This window comes from Aedes albopictus, chromosome 2, assembly GCF_035046485.1.
Source record: "Aedes albopictus strain Foshan chromosome 2, AalbF5, whole genome shotgun sequence".
In the NCBI taxonomy this organism is placed as follows: domain Eukaryota; kingdom Metazoa; phylum Arthropoda; class Insecta; order Diptera; family Culicidae; genus Aedes; species Aedes albopictus.
Window position 1 is genome coordinate 292,371,968 of NC_085137.1, and position 12,160 is coordinate 292,384,127.

Below are 12,160 nucleotides of genomic sequence, written 5' to 3' on the forward strand. Positions count from 1 at the left end.
ACAAGTGATTGATTTCTGAAAACTGAGTTTGGTAGCTGTATGGAGCTTGTTTTGCAGCTGTGTATTAGCTTATGGTTTATATTTTGGACAAGATTATCCGGAGTCATGTCCTCATCACACGTGACATGCATGTGGTTAGGGGCTGTCCATAAACCACGTGGTCATGAGGGGGGGGGGGACAAATGACCACGCGGGGGAGGGGGGGGGGGGGGTTTAAAAGTCCCAAAAAAATGACCACGTGGTTTATGGACAGCCCCTTATGCAGTGTGTGCACCGTGGTTACACGAGCAAAACGTGTTCCACAGTTTCTTACACTTACACACATCGGGCGCTCGGGAGAACCCGCATGCCGAAGTGGTATGTATACCATATTACACTCTATAGAGTGTCAACAGTTGGCATTGTCTAACACAACCTAAGTCAGGTGGAATGTTACTTTCTCATGGCTCCTACTGACCTAACTATCTATCCCACCGCACCGCACCCTTTTGAAAATCTTCTAGAGTGCCTTCCCCGCCCTGAATATTGGTCACTATGCCGACGGTACTCCAGGTAGTTTCCCCGCCTTTGGAAATAAGACCAGGCTCTGCCGCTTCCAAATCTCTGGGCAAACTTCTTCGTCCAAACATTTCTACATAGCAGCTTGAACATTCCAGGAGCTTCTGCAGTAGTTAAAGACCAGGATCAGAGCTCCATATGGATCCGGGGCCTTACCTACGCTAAAGGATTATGCACTTTCCTCAACTTTCCTCAGCTTCGGTAGCCCTCTCCTTATCATCAGCCCCAGTCCTCAGCGGTCCTACCTTAACCCTTTGGAGCCGAAGGGGTCAATATGACCCCGGCGACGAAACCGAGCATAACAAGCATGTTCCACGCCAGCGCGGTTGCGGCAGCCTTGGCCAAAAAATCCGGCTCCAAAGGGTTAAGAGGCCAATGACTCGGATCGTGATGCGGAAAGAGGCCCTTGATGATCTTCTCCAGCCACTCTGGAGATTGCTAGGTAGGATTTATTACACCTTTGTCTATGCCATCACGACCCTGTAGGCATCAACCAACGGGTTAGTGCTTATTCTTATCTTGAGTGCAATTTTGGCAGCCGCGAACGCCTCCCTAAGTTCATTTCTTTCCTCATCAGTCCCTCATCAGTTCCTCAACAGCCCTCTGCATCCGTTACCTAGCCCGTAGACAGACGCGACGTAGGTTCGCAACAGCTTGAGTCCACCGGTACGCTGGTGGTTTTTCATTCCTAGGGTGGACGTGCCAAGGCATTGTGGCATCGCATACACGGGAGAGCGAGAGTACCACTACCGAGGAATTCCACGGAGTCATGTCAGTCGATCCTGAGCGACCATTTCAAAAATATCTGAAACTTTGCACAGTTTTTCAATTTCATATAAATCGCCATTTTTTGATATTAAACCTTCATATTCACTCACGACTAACTTTTCAAAAGGGTGTATGCGAAAATAGTTCTAAAATATTCTAAAAGCTGTACAGCAAAAACGGATTGTTCGATTGTTATAAATTTTTCAGCAAAGTTAGATAACTAAATGATGATTCCTTAGAAAATATACACTGTAAAAAATTTCTTTTTCTACTTTGAAAAAATATGATATTTGTCACAAAAACTCAAATATCTCAAAACCCTATCTTTTTACCAACTTCAATTTTTTAGGGGAAATGGCCCATTATATCAGCTATCTACCATAAAATTTTGGTGATGGTAAACTGATAAACAAAAAAGTTATGACATTTCAAACATTTCACAATTTTTACATTTAGTAACAAAAAAAAATTTTTTTCTGTGTAAATTATTTCGAGAATTATATTTTGATGCTGATTTTATTGTAAAGGCTACCGCCTGAATTAAACAAGTTGTTTTCATGATACTTTAGTTTGATTATTCGTAATTACTATAGTATCTATTTGAAACTTAGACGCGATCCAGTGTTGTGATCAAAAATATTGAGATTGTCATACTTTTTATTGTACGTGACTGGTGAAAAAATCCCTTGATAGTGTTGAAAAGCTGTTGATTATAAGAAAAATGGAATTGAATTTATTTTTAAGACAAAAGCTGTATAATAAAAGTTTTTTTATACGCGTATACGTCTAGTTTATCCGCAAAAAAAATCCCTCTTACACACTTATTTCTGAATTGTCTGTTCGGTACTTTTTTGACGAGATTATAACAGCAGTACGATCTCGGTAGTTTCGGTAATCGATTTTACTGAGGCTCAGTAAAACAACTGTCAAAATCGTATGGAAAAGGTAAACAATGCATTTTTGCTGAACGAGTTCGGTGCTCAGCAGTTTTAATCTCGTCAAAAAATTACCGAACTCGGTAATCAAAATTAAGTGTGTAGAGAACAGACTTTATGATCGGAAGAATGCGAGTAACTTCAACAACAACAAATGCATAAAAGGTACATACCACAGACAAACAGACGAAACGCCTAGAACAATTTTAGTGAAAATTCATCGCCCAGTTCACACTATCACCACCTGGTGGAAATGTTTCACGAAACACTGCGTTGTGCAATATCGTCATCAGAAGGCGCTAGTGTGAAACGTCAAACGCAAAGAAAAACGATGGGCGCTCTTCTTGTTATGAAAGCCACAACCAAGATTCAAAATGATCGTTGAAGGCGTGGTCAATGAAAATTTCGCCAGTGTTACGTTTGTTTGTCTGTATACATACCTGACAATGCTCACGAAAAAAACAAAAAAATACTACCGCTATGAATATTAAAAATTGTATAGTATTTTTTTTCTTCAGCCACCAACACCAAACAAGTAAGTTAAAATTAATAAGTGATTTTGTTTATTATAATCTAACGAACAAAGGTCTTCAACTCAACGCTCTCTTGTAGACCGTTTGATGAAAAAAAATGTTCAAAAGAGTTACGAAATCTCACCGAAAGCACCATAGATAAACTGAAAGAGACTGGTTATGCCCAAATGTCCACATTGTGTACAAAATTACGCATTTGCACGTCCTGCCGTCTAGAATTTGACAAACGAGCCATCTGTATATCATCGGTAAAGCAGGGCGCAGGAAGTTCGAAAACGACAACAACTGAGAAATTGCCATCAGCGACATCTGTTTAAACAATTTAATTACGCCCCTTTTCAAAAATGCCCTGTAATATTCTTCAACATCTATACCCATTTCAATATTTTTAACGTTGCAAAACACGCTTTCAACATTCATCTTGAAGAAGAGGGAAAACACTTGTCCTCAAATGTAACAGCAAATTAATGAACAAACGACTAATGCGCGGAGGGCGTGATAAAATCGGAACATTACGGTACATAGTATATTATATTATATGTATATATAATATATAATAAAAACAACTTGTTTTACTCACGCAAGGCCATTAACAATAAAATCAGCATCAAACTTCAATTTCCGGCCGAAATAATTTACACTAAAAAAAATTATTACTAAATGTGAAAATTGTGAAATGTTTGAATTGTCATAACTTTTTTGTTTATTTTCATGGTAGATTGCTAATACAATGGACCGTTTTCTATAAAAAATTACGTTGGTTAAAAGATAGGGTTTTGAGATATTTGAGTTTTTGTGACAAAAATGATATTTTTTAATGTTAAAAAAGATTTTTTTCACAGTGTATATTTTCTTAGGAATCGCCATTTAGTTATCTAACTTTGCTGAACAATAAAATCAGCATCAAATCGCGATTTCCGGCCGAAATAATTTACACAGAAAAATTTTTTTTACTAAATGTAAAAATTGTGAAATTTTTGAAATGTTATAACTTTTTTGTTTATTAGTTTACCATCACCAAATTTTTATGGTAGATTGCTAATACAATGGACCGTTTTCCCTAAAAAATTCAAGTTGGTAAAAAGATAGGGTTTTGAGATATTTGAGTTTTTGTGACAAAAAAGATGTTTTTCAATGATAAAATAGATTTTTTTTCACAGTGTATATTTTCTTAGAAATCACCATTTAGCTATCTAACTTTGCTGAAAAATTCATAACAATCGAACAATCCGTTTTTGCTGTGCATATTTTTGAATATTTTTGAACCATTTTCACATACACCCTTTTGAAAAGTTAGTCGTGGCTCTAAATAAAAATTTGATATCGAAAAATGGCGATTTAGATGGAACTGAAAAACTGTGCAAAGTTTCAGTTCAATAGAAAATCATGAATTAAAAATTTTCCTTAATTTTGATGCTGTTGCTTGGAATCGCTCTACCAACTGGTCACCGCTTAGACCGAGTATATATCGGTCACGGCGGGAGGGAGGCACTCATCGTAAAAGTATGATATATTCCACCTACGAGGACTGCTAGGTCCTAGGACTAGGTCTAGTTGGCCCTTACTCTGTCCACCACCTGAACTTATTGTGGTGGATACTTTAGAGAACCACCAGGTGATTGCTATGAGTGTAGACATCATCTACCCTTCTGTTCAAATTACTTGTTAGTCCAGAATTACATAGAGTAACGTTGATGATCGATTTCGCCCCGTTTCGAAAAAAGGTTTTGGTACCGATATTAGCCAGATCGAAATCAAGCATGGCCAGTGTTTCTAGCAAGACCCGGCCTCGCTACTTCGTGAAACGGTTTCCACATTCTACGGCCCTGGCATTAAAGTCAACCGCTATTACCTTCGGCATCTGCTAGGCTACGTCACTTGCACTGTAATTTGTTAGCTGAGGCTCTCCTGAGCCTAAGGACGTTAAATGAACTGGTTTCCGAGCAAATGTTCGTGGAGTTGGAGTGGCCAGACTTTGTCACGAGATAACAATTACACGGTCCAACAAAAAATCAACTTTTATTCTGCCCTGCTCTAAATTTCGCTTTTTCTGATTGCTCCCGACTAGAAACTCATAAATCTGAAGTTTTGACCCTCCCCATCCTGGGAGAGGGGAGGGGCGTGGATTTGAAATTTTGAAAAATCGAAAAATTCCGAGGTTTTTCGATCGCCATTTTGGCTAAATTCACGATATTGTAGGGATTGAGATGGATACAAGGAAAGCGAGAAACAGGGCATATAGCATTAGCAGCGGTGATGCGCCACCGGAAAAACAAAGCAAACAATCAAGATGGAATGAAACGTCAGTCTTGTAAAGTGTTTTGTACGAGTAGGTTGCATCATTTGCATCCTTCCTCGTTATTGAAGAATTTCTGCCGGCGGAATCGATTGACCCGGATTGCCACGGTGTCCGTCCGGACACGACAGATATCAAAAAAGGAAAAGGTTGACCACGGAGCTTTAGGGGTTGTGCATCTACCAACAAAGTTTCACGAAGACCCGTCAAGCCATTCTCGAAAAACGGTGTTTTTACGAAATGATGTTTTAAAGATTTCTTATATTGCACGCAAAGAATCCAACTACTATATGACACAATTGCTGATTTAATCATGCCGTTTAGCATCATGGTGTCTTCGAGGAAGTTTTTCACTACAATAGGGTGCTTCTTTTAACCTATTGGTAAAAATGATCAATCCCCCTAAAAGTGAGATAGAAAATTTACTTTTTGAAATTTTCTAGATACAAGGTTGATGTCTTCACAAGAGTTGTAGAAAATGCTGTTCTGAATAACTTTGTCGAAGACGCCAAATTCGTAACTCCCTTAGTTTTTATGATAAGTTATGCTTTTATAACTCAAGAATACTAGGATTTATAACGTTCTCAATGCAGCTTGGACGGCCTCCATCAAGAACGTCTTAAATATATTTCATCTTATGTAAGGGTAAGAAGTATTACTCAAGAGTACTTAGGTTTATAACGTTCTTGATGTAGGTTTATGCAAACTCCACCGAGAATGTCATAAATCATGTACGTCAAATCGTAAACAAACAATAAATTATCGCACCGCGGTGGATTTTGTGAATCTCGTCCGATGAATCATCAGCCCGGTACCGTTGACAATCAGGCAGACCTTTTTCGATAACCGGCCTTGATGCGGTGCAGTGCCTCATTCCTCCGGCCAGCACTTCCAACAGGTAAGTAGTTGTTGATTTTAAAGAGTTCTTGATTGGCAACAATAATGGAACGATGAGAATCAAAATTTGATGCTTGGGTTTTTTCTTGTATTTTTCATGTACCAAACTGTTCTCATGCGAGAACAGTTGCTCTTGATCAAGAACGGATGATTGAAGATAACTACAAGAACCTTATAAAACTGAAAATAAGTTCAACAGTTCTTGTTGTGTTTATGGTTTTATGAACTGAACCTCAAGTATTCTTGGAGGTGTTTTTAAAACCACATATTGATGAAGAATTGTTGTGATCAGCTGAAACTCCGATAAGATCAACTAGAATATGCAATGTTCCGATAAAACTATCATAAAAACAAATAAAACCAAATAGAATTAAGATTGTTACTTGGGTTGGCCAACCGACGTACCCCACTGAGCTTCCGTATGAATCCGAAAACCGATACGGTGCATTCTATGAAATGGTAGTCACTTCCGGTTGTTCAGTCAAATTTTCATCAAATCGAGTAAAAATTGGAGAAAATATAGCTAAATGAACATCAAAATTTGAGTGCGCAAATACGTCAGGACGTGAAGGTTAACGGACTTTTATTAGCGTCCACAACAGGTAGCTAAACCAACACCACCTGTGTCCCTGGTGGGTCCAAAGCAGTAGCACCTTCTTAAGCGTCCGTGATTTCGTTCAGGTTTTTGACCTTTAGAGTCGCTTTTACGGTAAGACCCCTCACTTTGACACCCTCACAAAGAATCTCATCCGACAAACATGGTAGGTTGTGCTCTTCTGGGTTTATTGCAAAATACACAAACTTGGCATCACTCCTCATCGCTTTCTGAGTGCTTAGAATCGTCCGTCTTGATGACGAGCGGGTCACTCTTCTTGTGCTTGGCACCTGGCCTCCTACAACTCCTTGGTGGCGCCCCTGCTCCTGTTACTCTTTTTTTTTATCTGCCTGTCCACTAGAGTCTTCACCCCCTTCACCCTGACCCGCTCCCTGAGGACCAATACATGATCGCAACCCCGCTGCTTCCTTCTACCCGGGACGACCTGGTCGAAGTCCGACTTGCGAGCATTACTACCCTTTGTTCTCGCACACAACTCTTCGCTAGCAGTCGTTGTCATTGACTGACCTCCCAAGTAACATTTTGATGGCTAATTAATCTTGTAAAGATTTTAAGAATCGTCACAAAACCTTATACCTTTTATTTTGGTTTTATGAGGACCATATCTATGTAAGACGCTGCTTCTGGCTACGAGTGATATGTATGTAGCATCCACCACCTTTTGATTTAAGGACAGACTTGTTAGAATCCCAAAATGGCCGCCACAATGGCCGACTTTGGCACCTACTCACGATTTCGAGGGCACAAATCTCTTCGTAAACAAAACCAGCGCACCTGATCTTCTTATTTTAAGCTTATTACAAGTGAGCAAGAACAGAATAATAAAATGCACTGTTGTGTGAAGTTTGCTTCTTGAAATTTGTGCGTTTGAAGTTTTGATGCACTGTTGAAGCGGGATGTCAAGACGTTTGTCCTTAAACACTTGCAACTAACAGCTTTGCCTCCGTTCGTCATCAGTTGTTTCCACAGTGCAAAAAGGTTTCTCATTTTTCTAACAAAACATATCCGCCTTAGCACTACCTGCTATCATGAATAACTCAGCCACGGAAATACCTTGAAGTGCTTTTAGGTAAGTGAAACTTATTCCTCTTCGTTGTCCCTAAGGAATTTGCATCCTATCAAGCACCGAAGAAACCAATATTCCATCACAAGAGAATTCAAATTATAACCAAACTTCACCCGTTTAGTGAATGGGTTAGCTGTCTCGATAAAGTTTATCTCTTAATATTTCAGCATCTGCTTTCTGGCCGTTGCCATTGCAGCAGATTTGAAGCGAATCATTGCTAAAGTTGTGTCACCATTAAAATGAGTTAAATTCCTTCTTCCAAGAAAACGGATCAGCAATCATCATCGAAACAGTATCGCTCGAAAACTTTTCCAATGGAGGGATTTATTAACAATCCTGTGGAAAGGCTTACGAGAACGCATAAATATTCGACATTCGACGGTCTTCCTCCCATCCAGTTCTGCTGAATTGAATTATTCCCTTTGTGCGGTACGTGCCGAAAGTTAGATGAGGAGCAGTAACTTTCAAGTAATCCCACTCCCCCACCAAGAAGCATCGCTTTAGTAGGTACACATCGGTGAAGAAACGTAAAAAGCAGCAGCAGCAGAGCAGTAGATCACCGACCTTCGTCGTCGCCGTCCTCCGGGATGAAACTCACTTATAAAGCGTTATGGTTGGAAAAGTTAAATTGAATTTCGATGCGATAATATCGTCATAAGTTTGGTGGAGCTGCCCACCAAAAGTCATAGTTGCGAGGGGCTTTAGTTTCGGATAGGTGATAAGATATTGCCGAAGTTGATTATGTCAATCGGTCAAATGCACTTCTTGGGAAATTTTCTAATATTATTGCATGACATATGGTCGGCGTTCAGTCAGAGTGGACTACGCGATTTTATCATATTATGATATAGTTGATGTTTGTATTAGATTTGGTAAGCGTTAGGACCTATCGTGTTGGTCAAAGTGCACCCAAAACTTTCCGTCATCAACAGTATAGCGTCTAGCGTTGCCAGACGAGGGCGAGCTCAATGTGGGCCCTCTGGAGCACTATTGGAGTGCAGTAAAAGCAGCCATCAACGACGCAGCCGATAGCACCATCGGGTGCGTGGAAAGGAATCGACAGAACGATTGGTTTGATAAGAAGTGCAGAGCGATTTTGGAGGCGAAGAAGACAATGCTGTAGCAAGGAACTCGGCAGAACGTGGAACGTTACAAAAAGAAGCGGAAACATCAGATCCGCCTCGTTCGGGAGAAAAAGCGCCACGTGGAAGAAGTCGAGTGCGAGAAAATGAAACTGCTGTACCGTTCTTAAGGAATACGGAAGTTCTGCCAGAAGCTCAACGCATCCCGCGACGGGATCCCGCACGTGCTGAAATATGCAGGTATAAGGATTGAGCTTCTTGACAGACGGACGTGAGATTATCGAGTGGTGGAAGCAGTTCTTCGATGAACACCTGAATGGCGTGGCGAACGTAAGTACAGGAGACCACGGCACGGAGGAAACGACTGTGCCAATGCAGCAGATGACGGGCATGATACAACTCCCACATTGGCGAAACTACGGATTTTTGCCAGGGGGTGCACTACAAACAAATATTCATTAGTTAATCCATTCATCATTCATTGCCCCATATCTCATAGCAATGATTTAAAATTCCAGGGGGTGCCTGGCACCCCCGGCACCACCGGTAGTTTCGCCTATGAACTCCCACACTTTGGGAAGTTATCCAACAAATATTTTTGCTGTAAAAGAGTGGAACAAATCACTCTTTAGCTAACATTAGCTTGAGAAACTGTTATTCAGCTTATGCTGTTACTTGGGTAAAGATACCATTCATCAGATCAAAACCAAAAAAGCAGCTGGTAAGCATGTTGTCGCAGATGAACTCATCAAGATGAGTCCGGAAAAGTTGGCTACTTGTTTGCACCGCTTGATAGTCAGGATCTGAGAAACAGCTGACGGAGGAGTGGGAGTAAGGGATAATCTGCTTCATTCACAAGAAAAGCGACTACACTAAAACCTCTTTTTATGCATGTTATTTTTATGCGCTTTTAATTTATTTATGCACCTTTTTTATGCCCTGCATAAAAAGAGGGAAAGGTACTCAGAACTAATATTGTGCATTAGAATATATAATAATGACGGGAACTATTGCAACGGCGGCATGGGGTGTTTGCAGAGGAGAGCAAAAGATGGTTATAGGTTCACTTTTGGGTGTTTCCGAAGGTCTCATGTGCGTTACATGTGCAACGCCTAAATATTCCCACGCCTTCCGATATTCTAAGTCAATTCAACTGTGAAAGAAAAAGATGCATTTCCCCCCCACACACTCCCGTTAGAGTAGCTGCCTGGGTGTGTTTTTATTTCAATTTTTCACCAACAGCTACGCTCTAGGTAGGTTCTACCCACTTCACGCGCTGTAAATTGGAAGCAACGGGAAACATACCATTCGTTACTGACTTTGTTTTTATGACCCATCATCGCACCCGGTGATGGCCGGGTGCGATCGTGTTCAAACACGGGAGTCGAGCCGGTAAATCCACAATATGCTTGGTGGGTCAATGGTCGCTGGGTTTGATTGTCGGCGACCGATTCCAAGGCTCAATTGTAAACCTGTAAAGGTTTTGTTTTTGATCTAAAATGTCGTACTGGACGTTGACTAAAACAACATCCGTACGGTGTCCTGGTTTCGCGGGGCAGCGACCGCGCAGCGATGCGTTTGTTTTGTTTTCCATGATCGTATATGTTGGGTCCGGTTGGTTTGGTGCAGCTCTGATTACGCTCGGTGGGCCGTCGATAGGAATGCCATGGAACGGATACCCTATCGATCGCGCTAGAATGTTGCGAAAATCAAGGCTCCGTATTGGCCGCATATGGCTTTAGGTAGCCAAAATTGTTTTTGTTTTGAAATCAAGGCGCGGTTTCAGGTAGCCCATATTGTTTTTGTTTTGAAATCAAGGCGCGGTTTCAGGTAGCCTAGATTGTTTTGGTTTTGAAATCGAGGCACTGTATCTGCCGAGAATGGTTTCAGGTAGCCGTGATTGTTTTCACTTGGTTCGATTTTTGAACCCAGGTGAACCATAAAAGGAATGTTGAAAATCGAAATCGTACTGGCGGCATAGGGGCGCCGGAATTGTTTTGTACTCGATTTTGTTTTGACTTCGAGTAAAAGAATGTGGGGTATAATTTCAACGAACATCCGCGGCCGAGCCCGGCTAGGGGTCATTGTGCACAAGCAAGGGTACATTTGAATAACAAGGCGGTTGCTTTGTTTTGAAGAATTGGGTGCCAAGTCCGAAAGATGATGGCGCTAAGAATGATGATAATGATGATGATGATAATGATGATGATAATGATGATGATAATGATGATGATGACGATGATGACGATGAGGATGATGGTGAAGATGACGATATGACACGCCCAAGCATTGAAGATGCCCAAGTGAGGCGGGGCTAGACGATGTAGGCCTTCGGGTAAAGATTCTTAGAAGGGGTTTTTGCGAACACGCCCAAGTCAGGCGTGGTTAGGAAATTAGGTTTTTTTTATCAGAACTAGGATTTTTGGTAGGGCTTGGGATACGCCCAAGACACGGCTAGGCTTGGGATACGCCCAAGAGAAAAGAGATTTTTCAAGAAGAGAAAGATGTAAAACACGATGTGGACAAGTAGGAAAGGTAGAAGGTTTTGGGACGTTTTAGTATTTATATTTTTTTAGGTTTTTGGACACGCCCAAGATGGGTTGGGCAACGTTAGGAATTTTCGTGACTTATTCGGGTATTGCTAGGAAATTTAGGCTATAAATACGGAGGTTTTGGCTTCAGTCGGGAGCAGTTGTTGAAGAACAGAGTAATCGAGGAGAGTTCGACGTTAGAGTTGTTGAAGAACGGAGTTGCTGAGTTCAAAGACAGTCAGTGAGACAGTGGGTCAGTTTCAACGCTAGAGTGTTCAATCTTGGTTCAGAAAAGACAGTAGTTGTAAAAGTTCAGTTTTTCAACGTAAGAGTAAAAGTCCAGTTCGGTTCAGTTTTTTTAACTTCGGTGAAGAAATACAGAAAGGTGATATAAGAAAAAAAATTGAATCATTGTAATATAAGTTAAGTGATGGTTTGTGATATTTCAATATAGATTATTAAAAAGATATCGTCGGACTGTTATGAATTAAAAGATATCACATTCCGTGTAGTGTTTAGTTGAGCCCCTGGACGGTACAGGGCGCTTCACATGGGGTCCGAGTGGGTCTTAAGGGGGTTTCGGAGTCATTTCAGGAAGTCTCAGAGCATTTTAGGCTGGTTTCAGAGGCGCTTTTAGGGGTTTTGGTTTTGGAGGGTTTTTTGGGCATTTCTGGATGCTACAGACCATTTTCGGCGTGATTCAGAGGCATTACGGAAGCGTTACGGAGGAGTTTTCGGGGTGTTCGGAGCTTCTCAGGTGCGTTACATGGGGTCCGCGGGGGTTTAAGGGGGATTTTGGAGGCATTTCAAGACGTTTAAAAGCATTTTCGACAGGATGCAGAGGCGTTACTTAAGCGTTACGAGGAGTTTTCGTGGGG

General features: G+C 41.1%; 1 long non-coding RNA gene across 1 annotated transcript; it reads left to right on the plus strand.

The window, feature by feature from the left end:
- The first annotated feature begins 9,856 nt into the window (after nucleotides 1-9,856).
- LOC134287132 (uncharacterized) lies at nucleotides 9,857-11,749 on the plus strand. Its single transcript, XR_009997052.1, has 2 exons — nucleotides 9,857-10,537; nucleotides 10,582-11,749. It is a non-coding gene; the product is annotated as an uncharacterized LOC134287132 (long non-coding RNA).
- Nucleotides 11,750-12,160: the final 411 nt, after the last annotated feature.